We start from the raw sequence: 18,401 nt of genomic DNA on the forward strand, positions 1-18,401 counted from the left end.
AATGATGTGTCTAATCGTCAATTGTGTTCAATTATTATCTTAATCCCGGTTAAACACTCGATTTTTACTAACTCTGCCCTCCCGCGCAAACTTGTCGAAGGACCGTATGAGCCTCGTCCCGTGGAGACGGAAGTTTTCATTCCTGCGATTCGAACTTGGGACAAATCACATGAAAACGTCCCATGGAGACAAGGCCTAAAACATGCATCACAAAATGGGTAATAGGTATACTTTTGCCCTACGAGTCAGCCCGTCCGGCTACGGGCTCTGGATAAAGTATAGATGCACACGCGAGTTCCATCGTTGCACAGTGGATCGAGTCAATCAGAGAAGTCGGACATGAAATTTTTTACTAAAATTCTAAATTTTGATGTTCAATTCGTTACATTCCATTCACCAATGGAACTACTTTCAAAATCTCAAAGTTTTGATTCAACGGAGTTATAAGCTTTTGAAGTTTCCACATTTTGTCCGACCTCTCCCATTGACTCGATCCTCTGTGCGTCGCAGGCCACCCTCAGTAGGAACATTCAGGTTACTTCTGAATTTTTTTTTTTAAAAAAAAAATAATAATATAATAATAAATATAAAATAAAAAAGGAAGGAGTGTCAACTTATTTCATACTTAATTTGCCGTCCAGCGTGCGATGAATTGATACACACGCTATAATGCGTACGCACCACCCAATTACGCGCCCCATCGAACATGTTGTTACTAGCGCGGAGCGACCCTTCCGAAATCAAGTGGACTTTCGCTGGAGAATGCTTCACATTGGACACCCTTCACATAGATGGTTGGAAACATATTGCCTGATCTAATTATGAAGACCCTGAGCGGCTGTAAGTGCGCGTTCGTTCATGCTAATTCAACATTTTCGAGCACACTTAATAAGCACTAAAAAAATGTTCGTGGTGAGTGCGGGCGCCGGTCAATGCTGCCGTGCTAAGAAAAAACGCCGTATGAACCTTCAAGCGTTGCCAAATTTGCTTTGATACACACGAATTTCCTGGTAAACTTCATTAATATTTTCCTTCCAATTTTTCAGATAATTTTGTTTGTAATTTCGCCGAGAGTCCCTGAAAATTTCAAGGAAAAATGTTCATAACTTTCCTCAGAAATAAACATTTTATCGAAGGAAATTTGGCAACCCTCGAATGTTCATACGGCGTTCTTCCCTAGCACGGCAGAATGGGCATCAGGCATCCTTGTTGAGAATGCTACATTTTGGATTACGTTTTGCAACAAGGAGCCACTATCTCCGGCTCAACCATAAAAGCACATATCTGCAGAGGGAAACCAGTGGCGTGTATGTTGTTTCTGAAATGGGTCAGAAATAGTGGTTCCTTACTGCAAAATGTAATCCATTTCATATCGACGGTGAAACTACTAAACCCCGCATCTCGGTTTGCGATGCCGCACAGTGGATCGAGTCAATCAGTGAGGTCGAACTTAAAATTTTTGACTAAAACTGCAAATTTTGATGTTTATTTCGTCAGATTTTCAATTTTTAGGGGTGTTTCTGCAAGAAAATTTCACGAGGAAACCAATGGAGCCACTTTCAGAATCTCAAAATTGTGTATAAATGGAGTTGGAAGCTTTTCAAGTTTCCAAATTTTGTCCGACCTCTCATATTGACTCGACCCACTGTGCGCCGCAGACTTTCTGGCATACTTAATTCCTCAAATGGAAAACGACTCAACGTCCATTTTTGAAAACTTCCGTGATATTTCCTCTTCGTGCGGAGAAAACTCTGTGAAAATTTTAAGGAATGATATTGATGTGGTCTACTTTATGAATATAAAATGTGAGCGGAGATTTCTAAACACCGCAAACGAGATACGTGGTCTGGTAGTTTCGACGTCGATGTAGGTCCGCATCGCAATTCTTTTTTTTTCTCGTCAGTGAGATATTCGCCAAGACACGATACGACCAAAAATACCAAGTAGGCATGCCCATTTAAAAAACTGTGATTCATTGGTCATTTGCCTTGTTAGAACATCTATAAAGAAACAGCCATGCACCAGAAAATGAGAGGCTTGGAGGACAAAGCGCAAAATTGCAATTTTTGCTATTTAAGAAATGCGTGTTTGAAGTATCGAAATTACACGGATCCTTATGCGACGGAAAGAAAGTTCAAACCGACCTTTTCACGCTTAAAACTTGGAATTTGGGAGCAAATTCTTCACAGGATTTGCATTAAGACTACACCGATACAAAAGTGAAGTTGATTTAACATTTCGGATGTGAAAAAAGTGTGCGAGAATTTAAAAATACCGTATTAACCGCTACAGAAGTTACTGTAGCAATCTCAAGATTTAGAAGTAAATGCTGAAGAGGGTAAATCAGCATTTTGTGATTTCTCGCACTCTTTCTTACATCAGAATGTTAAATCACATTAATAAGTCAATTTTTTCAAAAACTGCACTTATGCACTTCGTCCTCCAAGGCCCTCAAATGAATCAGTGAGAACGAAAATACACCAACTCGGTATCTTGAAAATGCTCAATTTTCATTTGAGACAGCCAATTTTCATGAAGATAATTGAAGTTAGCGCATCTGTTCCAACTCGGACCTTTAAAGTGTCCTTAAGTACTTGTCTTTCGGCACCAAAAATCTTTTTCTTAGACTAACTTCTTCACCTACCGTGCAGTTTTGTCTGTGTCTGATTACTGTCATTTTTTCGCGTTGGTGTGTTTTCGTTCTCACTGATTCAAATAAAGTCTGTATGTTTTATTGGACGGATGTATATACTAAGGAGTACTAAGACTGAACTTTTTTATTCACAAAGGACTACGTGCAAAACGGGCCATTTGGGGCTCGGGGCGGATACCTTTGAGACTTGCCCTATTCATTCACCTAACAATGCCCCATCTTTTCCCAAAGTTTCAAGCCCCCCAAAAATTTTGGGGAGACGCGGCGGGGGGTCAAAGTTAAAAACCGGCAAAATTTTCGCGAATTTATTACTCGAAAACCAAGAAGTTTTGGAAAACGCGGTTTAAACGAGCGTATTCAGCGTGACGAGAGCTTTCAGAAAATGTATAACATCATAGGGTTTTGTCAACTTCAGCTCGAGTTATCGCCTCCGAAGCGCCGGAACGCTCAAAAAAGACCCCTTATTTTTTCACGTTTGGGCCGATTTAAAAAAAAGCCATTTTTTTATTTTGATGAAAAACTGATATGTTGTTCCTGACTCTCTGTAGCCCCTCTGGCTCTTTACCGCATGCTGGGGAAATGTTTTGGTCGCGAGTTATAAGAGCGGAAAGGAGCGAAGGTCGGGAAAATCGGCTATTTTAAACTGCGCGCGCGGCGTTGATCGGAGGGAAAACGTCCCCTCCCACTCAGTTCGGCGAATCACACTCCTCTGCCGACCTCGCATTGTTGCCACATGTCTCCTGATCCGTCGCCGCGCGCAGTTTAAAATAGCCGATTTTCCCGACCTTCGCTCCTTTCCGCTCTTATAACTCGCGACCAAAACATTTCCCCAGCATGCGGTAAAGAGCCAGAGGGGCTACAGAGAGTCAGGAACAACATATCAGTTTTTCATCAAAATAAAAAAATGGCTTTTTTTTAAATCGGCCCAAACGTGAAAAAATAAGGGGTCTTTTTTGAGCGTTCCGGCGCTTCGGAGGCGATAACTCGAGCTGAAGTTGACAAAACCCTATGATGTTATACATTTTCTGAAAGCTCTCGTCACGCTGAATACGCTCGTTTAAACCGCGTTTTCCAAAACTTCTTGGTTTTCGAGTAATAAATTCGCGAAAATTTTGCCGGTTTTTAACTTTGACCCCCCGCCGCGTCTCCCCAAAATTTTTGGGGGGCTTGAAACTTTGGGAAAAGATGGGGCATTGTTAGGTGAATGAATAGGGCAAGTCTCAAAGGTATCCGCCCCGAGCCCCAAATGGCCCGTTTTGCACGTAGTCCTTTGTGAATTATACAACTAAAAGTGGTGAGAGCCTGCAGAGTGAAAACGCCTTAACTTCCATGCTTATGCAACACGGGCATCCGTGGAGCTCGAATAGTTGCATTGCAGGCGTTGTAATAAAATTCGCTTGTTGTTCGTTGCTTATATTGCTCCTCTCGAATCGCAACTTTATCAGCATCGCCCATTGCGACGATTAAGTAAACTATCGCTCATTCTTATTGCATTCGTAGTATTGTCAGTTTTCCAATGAATGCTGAAAATTGTTTAAATGTATCACAACGTTGCCCCTCTAAAACGTGGGCTGCGGCCCGGCTTTTTCTTGACCCAAGAACTTTTCTAAATAGATAGACAAGATTTTTATTTTTTTCCACGATTTCCATAATACACAGAGCTACAATAACTAGAAAATCACCTCCCAAGGCATTTGCCGTCCGGGGGATTCCTCGCAATTTTACAACATCCAAATATCCAATTTTAAATAAGCACATATTTGGATCCGTGCATAGTAAAAAATAGAAAATAAATAAAAAATACAAATACAAATAAACAAGTAGAATTTTCGACTTAAAAATTTAAAATTGTTAAAATTCCCAGTATTAAAACTTAGCAATACATTTAACAATTGTCGAAATTCCAAGAACACTTCTAAGAAAAAATATCGAGCGCGTATCTGAACACATTTGTTTTTGTGGAAGAGTTATAAAGAATGCAGTTAGAAAAACATACGTCAACCCTCGGTCAGTTTAGAACCCGGTGAAGTCAGGCAGCACCCAAAAGTTTGCAGGAAAATGTTTTTATGGCAAATCTTTGTTCGCGCTTTCGGAATTTTAACCACCCATAAAAAGTTCTACAGATTATTCTTCAGCTTTGACAGTTTTTTTTTCTTTTTTATTTCTTTTTTTTTCTAAAATCACATACATATTTCATCCTGAATACCCTTAATTCATCGATTATTGTGCTGCCAGTAATGAAGGGGGAGGGGCTTTTGGAAAGAATATAAAACTATACAATTTACGCTGGAGGAAGTTCTGGAAAACCCCGATTCAGCATCCCCTTTATTTTTCATCACACAGTGTCTCGATATCTCGATTAACATAGGTTGCAATTTTTGACTGCTTGGTAACATTGCTACTAGTACGTGCCTTGGATTGTTGTGCATGTTGCCCATTCACCGATTGAAGGGGCTCCTCTCATTGGGGATTATTGCAATAAAATTGAAATGAAATACTTACGTTGCTTTTATTCTTCGCATTGCAAATTGCGTATCTTTCTTGCACATGGAAGAAATCTAGTTATTAATTGTTTTTTAAATCGTCACTTAATGGCCGAATATGTGAAAAGATTTAATTTCAAGGAATTAGAGAGAGAAAAAAAATCCAATTTTATCGCAATTTTGTAGTTAAAACTGCAATAACGCGTATATTTATCATTTGCGGTCTGTAAAAATCTGCATTTCTGCTTCAATTTTTCTAGGGAGGCCGAAAAAAACATTGCATGCCTTGAAATTTTTACAGAATATTCTTCACCTAGAGAAAAAAAATCGCCGAAGTCAAGAATGACGTTGGTCAGTTTTCTAATCAGAAAGTCAAATATGACAGGAAGTCTGCAACGCCGCAAGCCGAGATACACTTTTCTGCAATTTCACCATCGATCTGCAACTTTATTTCAAATTTTGCGTCACAGCGTGCTACTTTTCTCATCTTCAAATACGCACACTAGCGAAACGTCGATGCATAAATTAAATGGCACAATCTCTCTCAAAGTCGGACTAGTCTTACACGGAGAAAAGAACTTCGTGCGTGGGACCCTAATTTAGGTCATATAGATCTCTGAAGTTTTCGATGAGCATCTGAACACTTTAGGTCTAGCTGTCGAGGTCGGATCACACATCTGAACTTCAGTTCTTCCATCTGAAGTACTTCGGTTTTCACATCCGAACAACTTCGGTTCTCACATCCGAAAACTTCGTTCTCACATCTACAGTACTTCAGATGTAAGACTGGAGTTTCGATGTGTGATCCGAACCTCGACAGCTATAGACCTAAAGTGTTCAGATGCTCAATCGAAAACTTCAGAGATCCATATGACCTAAACTTCGGGTCCACGCACGAGTTTTATTCTCGTGTAAATAATCGCGATCGAACTATCCTATTTGAAGGTATGGTAGAGAATCGATTAATCGACAATCGATCCTTTTTCATAGATTTAAATGGCGCATCAAACGATTCACCACAAACCACCACGCCAATGTCCCCGGTTCATCCTACTCCCCTCCATCTAATGTTCCCTTAATCACGTTCGCGCACCTACCCATTCCACGATGAAAGGACAGAAAAACAACAACACCGAGAAACACAGTGGGTGGCTTCTCTTCACTTTAGAAAAACGGCAGATGATTTAAGAATTTTAATGTGAGCGCTTTAAAAGCTCCAGCGCATGCTCTCAGCGGGTGTCGTGCTTTCAGCCCTCGGAGTCCTCAGATAGTCGCGTGATTCCAATAAAGTCGACATCCCCACCCATAGTGTTCCGCGCCATAGGCAGCCTCGTTTAATTGTTTCCACCAATTCAACAAGATCCAGCAAAGTAATGGACTCATTTATTGCAGATTTCATGGCAACGTTGCTACGTAGCGATTGCGTGAATTGCGATGTATCTATTGTCTTGTCATTTAACCTATGGTAAAGAAATCGATTAGCTATAGGCTGTTCGCTGCGAAGCACCCTGTTTATCAATCCTTTTCCATAGCTGTTTTATATGGCATAAAAATCGATATGTCGGCTAAGCACGCACGACTGACGTTGCTACTTACGATTCAGTTATTTTAGGTTTCAAATAATGGCAACGTGACTTTCTAGATCTCGTTTGATTCGTGTGTATTGTTACCTCACGGAGATTAAGATCCGAATTTCCTGCAGTCATTGGAGCAATACGAGATATCGGTTTAATTAGTATTAACTTATTATTAAGTATAATGATTTATTAGGTATTTCTTTGAGGAAGTACCTTTGTGAGACCCTAAGTTTTTATTGAAAAACGACTCAGTCTAACTACGCGCGACTTAGTGAACTACTAACTTAGTAAAACTACGCTCGCAGCTAATTTTTTTTTTTTTTTTTTTTTTTTTTTTTTTCAGTTTCACTCAATGGGCCAGTTGCGCTGGTGACAGAATCGTGTTTTGATACTCGATTCTTATAGATTAGCTAAAAATAAGAAGGTCTGTGCTACGATGCCTGTCCCTAACTTACTACGTTGGATATTAACCGAGATATCGTCCTTTGATGAGTCGGGTTTTTGACGTCGTCCACCACGGAAGTTCATAGCATGGAATGTCCTACTGACGTGGATGACGTCATAAATCGAGTTTTTGAAGGCGCGATATCTCGGTTATTATTCAACGTAGAAAGTTGCTGTTTGTACAGATCTTATCATTTTTAGTCGATTTGCAAGAATAAAGCAGCAAAACCCGAGTCTGCGGCCAGTGCAACTGGCCCATTGATTCATGGTTTCCCAACAGAATCAGCTAAGAATATATTATTTATTGATTGAACCACACATTTTCCCCAAGAAATTACTATTTCTGGCTCATTCATAGCTGCACGAATCTGCTCAGGAAACCAAATGACACATATTGAAAGCAAACGTGCAAAACTACGCAGTTCTTTTTACGGCGTATAGCAGACTTCCCGTCATAGTTTATTTTTTCTCTCGAAAACTACTCAACTAATTATTGAGAATCTTGACAATGTTCCTTCATTGTTGGCAAAATATTTTGCATGGATTTCGAACGATACAAATGGCTTGTCGTTCGATATCGGCTTCGCAAAAAAGAATAGGAGCGAAAATTCTGAAACATCCCAAAAGAGATGTGGTCTCGGACTTTGGTCATCGGTATGTTGCTTTTAAATTGAGCCTAAATTGGCTCTCATCGTACTGCAAAATTTAGATAGTCTATAATATATAATTTGTTTTTAATAATAGTTGAATATATAATTGTTTTTAACCATACTACTGCCGTGCTAAGCAAGAACGCCGTCAATCCATCAAGATTCCCCCCGTTTTTTGGAACTTAACACTTTATAAAATACAAAATGCTTCACCCATGCACCTCAAATTTGCAGGTCAAGTTCTTGATAGTATTTGCAAGAGAATTCTGTAAAAATATTGTTCCAAGGCACACAAGTTTTTCTGCTATAACACATTGTTTCCAAAAAATGTAAAATGGCGTTTACGGCGTTATTGCATTGCACGGCAGAATATTTCGAAGGTCAATTTTTTTTTTTTTTTGCATTTTTGATGACGCATTACTGAAAAAAGTCGCTTGGATCTAGAGTCCAGACTCAATAACATTGACAAGAAAAAATACTTTCGATTCAATCGGATTTTTCCTCGGATCGAAGAGCCAAGCCTCTTGATTTAAGCGGATTTCCTTTCGATTCATGCAAAAATCCGATTGAAACAAGAGTATTTTTTCTTGTCAACACTGAAAAAAATAATATGCTGTTTTAGCACCTAGGATGTCAAAAATGTGTCTGGTGATCCCAAGATGCTGCCTTTACTGCCCTCGCAGTTAACTTAACATCCTATGAATGCAAATTCAACTGCGTGGGAAATTAAGGTAGCATCTCAGGATCACCAGACACTTTTTTGACATCCTAGGTTCTAAAACAGCATACCATTTTTTTCAGTGAATGTTTTTAAGAGTCTGGAGCGATTTTTTTCCAGTGTAGTAGACAACCAGTATCATGTGAGTTCAATAACGGATGCACGCGGAACTGCGAGCAAAAATCCAGTGGCGTGGCGTGAATTGCGATATATCGATTGTTATGCCATTTAAACCCATGGAAAAGGATCGATAAACAGGGTGTTCGCAGCGAACACCTAAATAATCGATTCTTTACCATAGATTTAAATGACATAACAATCGATATATCGCAATTCACGCCACGCCACTGCATAAATCTATAACTGCCTGCTTAAATGCGGCCGCACACAATCCTTAAGAGGCGAAGAATCCTGACCTGCACCTAACCTCAACCCTCCGCAGAGATGCTCTCTTTTTGCAATTAAAAGGCAGCCATTTCAAGGAGCTCCGTCCACGAGTCCTCCAGAAGAGGGGGCATGGCTCACAATTTCAGAGCCTCATATTCACGTCCATAATGAGACGCCTTCCCTCCCATTCACGGATGCACTCGACTTATGACAGGGCTTGTGCTCCGTTTTGTAATCGCGAGAAATAGGAGAGGAAAAATTAAATAAAAGGAAAACTCCGGCCCGTGTTTAGAAATATATTACGATGCGAAGATCCCTTTTAATAGCGAGGGTTTGCTGGGGTCCTTCAAGTTTAATTCATTTACCCACCATCATCAGCACAGCACACTGCGCACTGCGGGTAGGATGAATTCTTGTGTACCTAAGTATGTGGTGAATTAAAAAGAACAGGTGTATATTATATGAATATGACATAGTGAAACTTGTATTAAATGACAACTCAAGGAACGACCCTGGTCACTGGTCAGGTACACATCGATAGCCAAAGTTTTGTTTTGTTTTTTGTATTTTTTTTTTTTTTGTTTTTGTTTTGTTATTTGTCACAGGTTTTACACATTAATACAAAATCTCCTTTCGGTAGAAAGAGGCTTCTAAAAGAACGGCAGAAAATACAGAAACATTGTGGGGTACTCATTGTCAGTACACAGGAGAAAAGGGTCGTTTGAGAAAGCTATAGCCGAAGTACGAAACCATGTATACCTTTAATTGCGGTGCCTGAAAATTTTCTCTCCTTTTTTATTTTTTCAGAGAGAAATGGACCAACTTTATGGCCTGAAATTCTAACAGAATATTTTGATAACTGAGTAGAAAAGTCAAGGAAATCAAGAAATTATTACGATTATTACCATTTGACCAATGTTAGGAAGAAAAAAAAGTTTGACAGGGAGTCTGCAACGTGGCAAACGAAGATACGTGGTTTCGCACTTTGGCCATCACTAAACATTGACACAATAAGAGGAGGAATTTATTAAGAAAGTTTATGAACTATTCAAGAAAATACATTTTATGAAAATCCTTAACTTCTTTTCAAGATTCAAGGTTTAAGCTTTTAATGTACTACAAAATGTACATATCATGTACGTACGTACAAATGTTTCATGTACATAAATTACGATTGCATTGTAATCTTTCGTGATTTTTTTGTATGGGAAAGGAAACGGCTAACTTGCATCAGATCACTTTATGTGGTCCAAGCTACTGAATTTCAACAATAATTCCATAAATTTAAAAAAATATTGCAAACCCAGGAGAATGTATTCAATTGAACGTCTTTTGCATGTTTCAGACAAAAAATGGGTACGGAAAGATGAGTGCTGCTGAAAACCCTCTTCATAATCTCTCTATCTCATTTTCTAACGCTGAGCTACCAGAGCGACATAATGAGTTGAAATCTAGAGCCGAGATCTCATTACGACGGTGTGACTGAAATGTGCCAGGTCACTACAGGAGGTCGTCCGCTGTTTTTGTGCATTAAAGCGTGCCTTTCTGTTCTTTAAATCCCAGGCAGCTGCACGAAGGGAGAAAGGATGGAAAGAAGTAAAAAAAGAGCAAACTGTATGCCTGAAATGTTTCCGTTGGTAAAAGGATGATAAACTTAAGAAGTGAAGACATTGATGAAAATTCAATCGAAGACTGATTTTATTTTAAAATTCAGACTTTCTAAGGAATATTCATTACTACAACAATTTACGCACTACAAACTACCCTAATATAATGAAAAAATTATTGACGGCAAGGGAATTTCAGAGGGTTGAAACGATCCCTAAATAGCCTTTTAAAGATTTTCAATCTTCAAGCGATGCGATAAATCCTAATTTAAGGTAAATGCAGGTAACTATGTTCTCAATTTTTTTTAGGAAAAGAACATGCGTCAGTTTAAATGTTCTGAGCGGCAACATTTAGCTCATGTACAGCTTTTCGAGGATGATCAGATCCTATGGGAAAATCGGATTGCATTAAGATCGTATCGTAGTATTGTTCTGTCAATGTTTCATGTTTCCAGAAAGCTTTAGAGATAGTACAGAATTTTCTGTGAATATTTTGACAATATTCGAAAATATTTAAATACTTATAGAGAGCATTCTATGAATAGTGTATCGCAAAGATCGACGCAATCGCGCGAGATGGGGAGATTCGCTCCGCGCACACTAGGCATCGCGCCTTCAATTTTTCACATGCAACACGGACATCCATCAAGCACGAATAGTTGCAACTCTGCGCCGTCATCAACGCGCGTCTTTTCCTTTGCTCTATTGTCCTTTGCCTTATTTAAAAAATATTGATGATCTTCCACTACTTTTTGCGCAAATGTTCTAAAGAAATGTTTGCTTGGGAATGGAAATCTCAGGGTATACTTTAAATTCCTCGGAGATCGTGAATTGGACTACATTTTGCGATTAAGAACTATAAATTTCGACCTGGTTTAAAAACAAAGTATGTGCCATTAGTTTCCCTATGCACATAAGTGTTTTTTTCAGATCAGTTAGAATTTATGGCTCCAAATTGGAAAATGCGGTCCAATTAATGTTCGATTATGCGTAACTGCGAGTATTATGTAGCAAAAATTCAGATCTTGAAAGTCAGATTTAAAGTTGAAAGTGACCAGGAAAACTCCAACCTCACAAAATTTTTTATTTGGATACTACGTGCACCACTCTTAGTCCATAAGCTAAGTATCGATATTGAGATACTTTCTCATGATGAAATTGAAAAGAGCTGGGCCAAAAAACCCGCTTTTCCATAGAAATCATGTTCCACTTATAGTGTGGGCCTACAATTTTCAAATTATGCAAAACACGTTACAAAAACGCTCTATCCTCATTTATGTTATAATCGTTTTCCGTTTATCGGAAGTACGTTTTCTGCGGTAGATGAATCGGTGAAAAAGTAATGAGAGGGTTAATTAACCGGTAGGTTAGCCTCCGAAATCTCTGGAAATCGGTTATTTCGCCGCTCCATCCATTCGATGAGTTCTTGGTGTCGGGCAATCCCGTTTAAGATATCTCGTAAGGTTTTCCTCCAAGTCAGGGGTGGCTGCAGCGTCCTGAAGTAGAACCTGGTTTTCTCCTCTGGGGTGAGGTCGCATATGAAGGTGCAGACCCATTGGCTGAAATGACTTTTTTTAGGATCGTGACGACACTCTTGTCTCCTGGCTCGGGACACACCTAGGTACATCAGAGAGTATTGATTGTCATAGGTATGATGTTATATGTCTTTTGTTTGATTTATGAGTGACTAATTTCTCATGGAACGAGGAGTAAGTATTGTTGAAGAGTATGAAGTCTGAACCAAGAGGATTTAGACTTGGAGTCCCTGAAAACCATGGACTCGTAGATCCTGCGTCATAATAAGATATTTATCTAGAGATTCGTATCAGTGTGAACGCTTCAATAAATCTAACCCAGTGAGTCTCGGATCTATTCACCATCTACACTGACAAAAAATTCTCGGCGTTTTTACCAAGGTCCGTTGGTACCTTTACCATCTCACTTTTTTTACCAATTATTGGTAATTTTACCAAGACAGACTAGTAAGCTTACCTAAAAACCGATATTTTTACTATTTTTTTCAGGTAAGAATACCACTTTTATTCGTAATCAATTCCCGGTAACTTTGCCATTTTATCTCGGTAGTTCTACCACAGTCGATAAAAAATATTGGCGTTTTTACCAAGGTCCAGTAAAATTACTGAGAAAGTTCAATAATTTTAGCGAGATTTCTCGGTAAAATTACCTATTCAATAAATGGTAATTTTACCAAGAAAAAACTGGGATCAAATAGAACCCTGAATTCTTAGTAATTTTACCCTTTTCTTAGTAAATACACCGAGACTTTTTTTTTCAGTGTATGCAGACTTGTTCATTTTATTTGTGTATATGTTATTTCCTCAGTTTTAGTTATAAAAGAAAAGCCCTCCCCCCCCCCCCAAAAAAATAAAAAAAATAATTAGCAGAGCTTTAGTTGTTGCTGAATGTTTAAAACACACAGCTGTTTTTACAAAAAACGTCACCTCGTAGCTTATTAATGAAGGTAGTTTGAAACTCACTGCTAATTGCCAGGTGTCCGGCAAGGCCTTAAAGGCGGAAAGCGCTTCTTTGCAGTCATTCAATGCACGGCGTTTTGGCTGCATATCGCCGAACACCTGCGATATTTGAATGCACTTGCACAGATCATTTCTCTCGATGTCCTGTATTATCTGTTTCTTTTCTTCAATGTTGGGATCTATCTGAAAATGTGAGTGGGATAAAGGATAAGTGCTCAGTCAAACTCCGTAGGGTATTTCTGTAATTCTCGAGAAGTTGTCATAAGTGATTTCTTTTATAACTTTAGTGAAATTCCCGAAATGCGGTTCACTGCAACAATCTTTTGGGTTGATGAACATTTTTTTGAGCGCCAGTCATAAATTACGTAACAGATCTAAGAGGGGTTGAGTCATAGGTAGGGGGGAAAGAAATATGAATCAAGCTTTTTCACAGTATAATTTTTACTCTCGCCGGAAGCCGCACTTGTATCACTGAGTTCACGTATACGTATGTAACTTAAAAAATGCAAACAAAGCAAAATCCATTTTAAGCATAAAGGAATCCGTAAATACTAAGGTGCTAGTAAAAATATTTTGTTAAGTATATTTTCCCCGACTGCACTGAGCCTTGCTGCACCTATCCTTCATAATACGCTAGAGGCGTGGAAGAACAAGAAATTAACAAAATAATACTCTATTATCGTATAATAAGTACTTACCGCTATTATTTGTTTGATAATAAATAGGAGGAGAAGGAGGCAAGAAACACAAGTTATGCGTCCCATTTTCTGACGCAAGAATATTATTTGATGATTGACGGCACCGAGAAAATAATTACAAACGTAGTGGAATTCTCGGATTCATGTCAAAAATAGCTTCGCCAGCACAACTTAACCGAAAATTTATCATTCGCACACGCACAGTAGACTGAAAAAGTCTGACTCATGTGTTGTAATCATGCAAAGAGAGAGGCCTGATCCAACTGGCAACAGGATTTAACGAAAACGAGATCGAGTTCATGGAAATTTCCACTAGACTGCAGAGGATCGTACTTTTTAAAGCTGTCTTTAATCAGAATGAACTTTTCATGCTAAAACAATTATTAATCATACCGTAAAAGGATTTTAGTGAAAAAAAGGAGCAGACAAAAAGGGCAATTTTATTTTAAAATCTCAGAGATGGCACTCAACTCGTGTTAAAATTGCGTGACAAAAACCTGAAGTGGAAACAAAATTATGCGGGTCTCGAAGAGGGGGGGGGGGGATTCCTCCTGTGCTCTTTAATGCATAATTTTCCATGCCCATGCAAAGCTTCTCACACTATAGACGATCTGCACAACAGAGAACAGCCTTAGAACCGGTATGTTTCCTTGTTTTATTGCTGAACACCGCAGGAAAACGGATAAATAAGTCTGATAATTTTTCGAACGCTTTTGGTAAAGTTTAGAATTGACAAAATGATTGGGTTTTCGGCTACTCATAATGAAAGAAAGATATCTTTTTGCCGATTTTCTCTTTAATAATATGTGAACTCAGGCCATGCTTAAAAAGAAACAATGTGCAAGCAGGTAGTTAAACTGTTTTTTTTTTTTTTTTTTTCTAAGCATGACCTGAATTCACATATTATTAATGAGAAAATTGGCTAAAAGCTCAGATTCGTTTAAAATTAAGTTTGCTACATTTCGCTTTTAACAATAGACAATGCAACAGGCCACATTTCTTTGCCCCCACCCAACTATGCTTAAATGGACTACATTTTGCTATTTGGAACTATAAATTCTAGCCCGGTTTAAAACCGACGTATGCGCCATTAGTTTCCCTATGCACATAAGTGTTTTTCCAGAAGAGCCAGAATGTATAGTTCCAAATTGCAACATGAGTCCAAATGAGCTACTCGCTCATATGGGAAAATCCTTACAAACAAATCCATGGCTTAAACCTTAGAAAAACTGCATTTTGCACAAATGATAGCCAAAATCAAACTTTTGATTTCTCTTCAAATAGTTAACTGACGAGCGGTCGCAATTTTCGAACATTTTCCAATGCGGGGACCCTCGAAACAGCACCCTCGAATCTACTGGGAAGACGCAGCCCTGCCTGGAAAACGGGGGGCCTGGCCACTTTTAAAAAATTGCAGCTATGCTGAAAGGGGGGTCTCCATTTTTCGCAAGTATCAAAGGATATAATGCAAACCTATCCTGCCATGCGAAGGAAGAACACCGTATGATCCCTTAGACGCTGCCATATTTCCTTCAACAAAAAGCTGCTTTACCAGGAAAATTTTGAATATTTTCCTTCCAATTTTTAAGACAATTCAGTTCGCAATTCCATCTTAAATTGCCGAAAATGTCAACAAAAAATATGCAAAACTTTCCTCTAAAATATACATTTTATCCAGGGGATTTTTGCAACTTTCTAAAGTTCATACGGCGTTCTTTCCTAGCAGTATCTTGAACGCTCTCTCCAAGCCCGGAACGGCAACAATTGAAACAAGTCGCGAGTAAGGGATGAGTGTGGTGGAAGGGGTGAGCTAATTTCCTTTAACAAAAAGCTGCTTTACCAGGAAAATTTTGAATATTTTCCCTCTAATTTTTAAGACAATTCAATTTGCAATTTCATCTTAAATTGCCGAAAATTCCAACAAAAAATATACAAAACTTTCCTCTAAAATATACATTTTACCCAGGGAAATTCGGCAACTTTCAAAAGTTCATACGGGTTCTTCCTAGGACGGCAGTATCTGAACCTCTCTCCAGCCGGAACGGCAACAATTGAAAAACATAGTCGGAGTAATTTCCTTTAACAAAAAGCTGCTTTACCAGGAAAATTTTGAGTATTCTCCTTCTAATTTTTAAGCAATTCAGTTTGCAATTTCATCTTAAAGTGCCGAAAATTCCAACAAAAAATATGCAAAACTTTCCTCTAAAATATACATTTTATCCAGGGAAATTCGGCAACTTTCAAAAGTTCATACGGCGTTCTTCCCTAGGACGGCAGTATCCTGAACGCTCTCTCCAAGCCCGGAACGGCAACAATTGAAACAAGTCGCGAGTAAGGGATGAGCGTGGTGGAAGGGGTGAGCTAATTGCGGCGTAATTGAAAACAACTCGCTCTCGTGTCCCGGAAAAGGCATATTAATGCATGTTTTTGTTATTCATGACTCCTGGATTGCTGCCCCTCGCTGCTCGGGGCCCAAGGGTGAGGGATAAACTGAATAACTTCTCTCGCCGGTCTCGGCGCCCGCGCCTTCAACCCTCTGCGCGGCCACTTGAAGCGCCGCAGCCGCAGCGCGCGGAGGGTGGTCTCCCGCGGCCGCGCTTTCCACCCCCGGGCCCCGGGCGCCTCTCTCAAAATGGCGGACGTCTCCTCATTAGCGCTCTCAACAGACACCGCGCTCAAGATCTTGGGAATCTAAATCGCGTCTAAAGCGACTCATAAACCAGGCTTCCCGCAAGTCAAACTCGATTATTCGGGAAAATTCCTGCGGATCTTCTGGGAAAATTTCCGGATCTATTGGGAAAACTTCCGGATCTTCTGGACAAATGTCCGGATCTCCTAGGAAAATTTCCGGATCTTCTGGGAAAATTTCCGAGATTGTCTGAAAAAATGTCCGATTTTTGAAAAAGAAAAATCCGGAAACTTCCGGAGCGAAAATGTAAAAATCTCGTTAAGGTGATTCAATGGACGCCATATTTTGTGTCAGAACAGCATGGGATTTATCGCATAGATGGGTTCTTTTTTTACAGCTACTCGTTATTTCGCTCGAATTTTGAGATCGCAATTCTGTTGCCAGGAGACTAAAAAATTCACTTATCAATTTTGACCAACAAATTTAACGTAACAGAGGCGTGGTTTTTCTTAGAGGAACAATATCGCATTTGTGTGCAGTTTCGATAGCAGTATAGACCTAAATGTCTGTAATGACTGTTATGACCTAAGGAACCGTCCCTAAGTTACAAAACGCTCTAGGAGAGGGGGGTTGAGGAGTGCGTTACGCTATTTTTGTTTTTACGCGGTAAAGGATACATACCTACGTCACAAAGTGTTACAGGGCGGGTGAGGGTAAAAAATGTCAAAAAAGTGCGTTACGTAACTAAGGAACGGCCCCTAAGAAAGTCCTCAACCAGATTATACTGAACCATTAAAATACTAATGATTGTACTTTCCCGCCGAAAATAAATGAAAAATCAAGAAAGTCCGGATATTTTTCGGCAGAATGTTCGGAAAGGCCGAAATCTTTCAATTCCGGAATCGTAACTTATCCACACGTATTCGGAAAACGGGAGGCCTGTAATGAACCCGTAGATCAGACGAAGGATGGACCACCAAATAAGGTCGGAGTTTCCCCGCTGCAATACACGTTTTCTTCTCAGAATTTTACGATGGAACACACGCAATTTCCGGGGAAATTCCGACTGCCCAGAGCCAAAGCTGAAGCCGGCTGAACTTAGCTCCGGCCCACAGTGGATCGAGTCAATGGAAGAAGTCGGACATAATTTTTTTAACAAAAATTGTGAAATTTTACGTTTATCTCATCACAATTTTAACTTTAAGGGGTGCTATTGATAGAAAATTTCACTTGGAAACCAATGTAGAGTACCTGTATAGGGAGAGTATGGACAGATCGGTTCATGGAGGGCTTAGGGCCTAAAAGTGCAGCCACCCTTCTGAGCAACTTATCTAACGCACAAAAATCACTGCCAGCCTACAGATTTCAATTCTAACCAAGATGGCTAAGAATGTACATAAATGAGCGTTCTTTCGCAAAAATAAGTAAATTTATGCAAAAAGTAAGGCAAATACATGCTTTCTAAACGACGGCTCGTAACAATTGTATTTGTAAATAGCTCTGGATATTTGAAATTCATATGTTGGCTGCCCTTTTGGGCCCTAACTTAATTCGCGGAGGCATCGGTGAAGGCCTGATGGACTTTCGGAGTTTCAGATCTGTCCATACTCTCCCTATACATGTACTCTAAACCAATGGAACCACTTTCAGAACCTCAAAGTTTCGTATAAACAGAGTTATAAGCTTTTAAAGTTTCCAAATTTTGTCCGACCTCTCCAATCGGCTCGATCCACTGTGCGGCCCTGAGACGTCACGAATGCGTAAACATCTGTCCGGAAAAACCGCGTCCGATGACGTCTCTCGCACTTGCAGTAGTGCAAAACCAAAAAAAAAAGCACTCGGTTCAAGGGTCACACAAAACCCCGGAAATTGCGTGTGTTCCTCTGCAATTCCACGAGATACAATATTTCTAATGCTTAATCTCAACTTACACACGTGAAAATAAGCCAGTTTTAGCATTCATCGTTCAGATCTCTCACAACAGAAAACCGAAGTCCACCGAGTCCGGAGACATATGACCGGAGCAATTTTTCGAGGATGGTGCACTTTTAAAATCAACG

The sequence above is a fragment of the Bemisia tabaci genome, chromosome 2 (assembly GCF_918797505.1).
Source record: "Bemisia tabaci chromosome 2, PGI_BMITA_v3".
Taxonomy (NCBI): Eukaryota; Metazoa; Arthropoda; class Insecta; order Hemiptera; family Aleyrodidae; genus Bemisia; species Bemisia tabaci.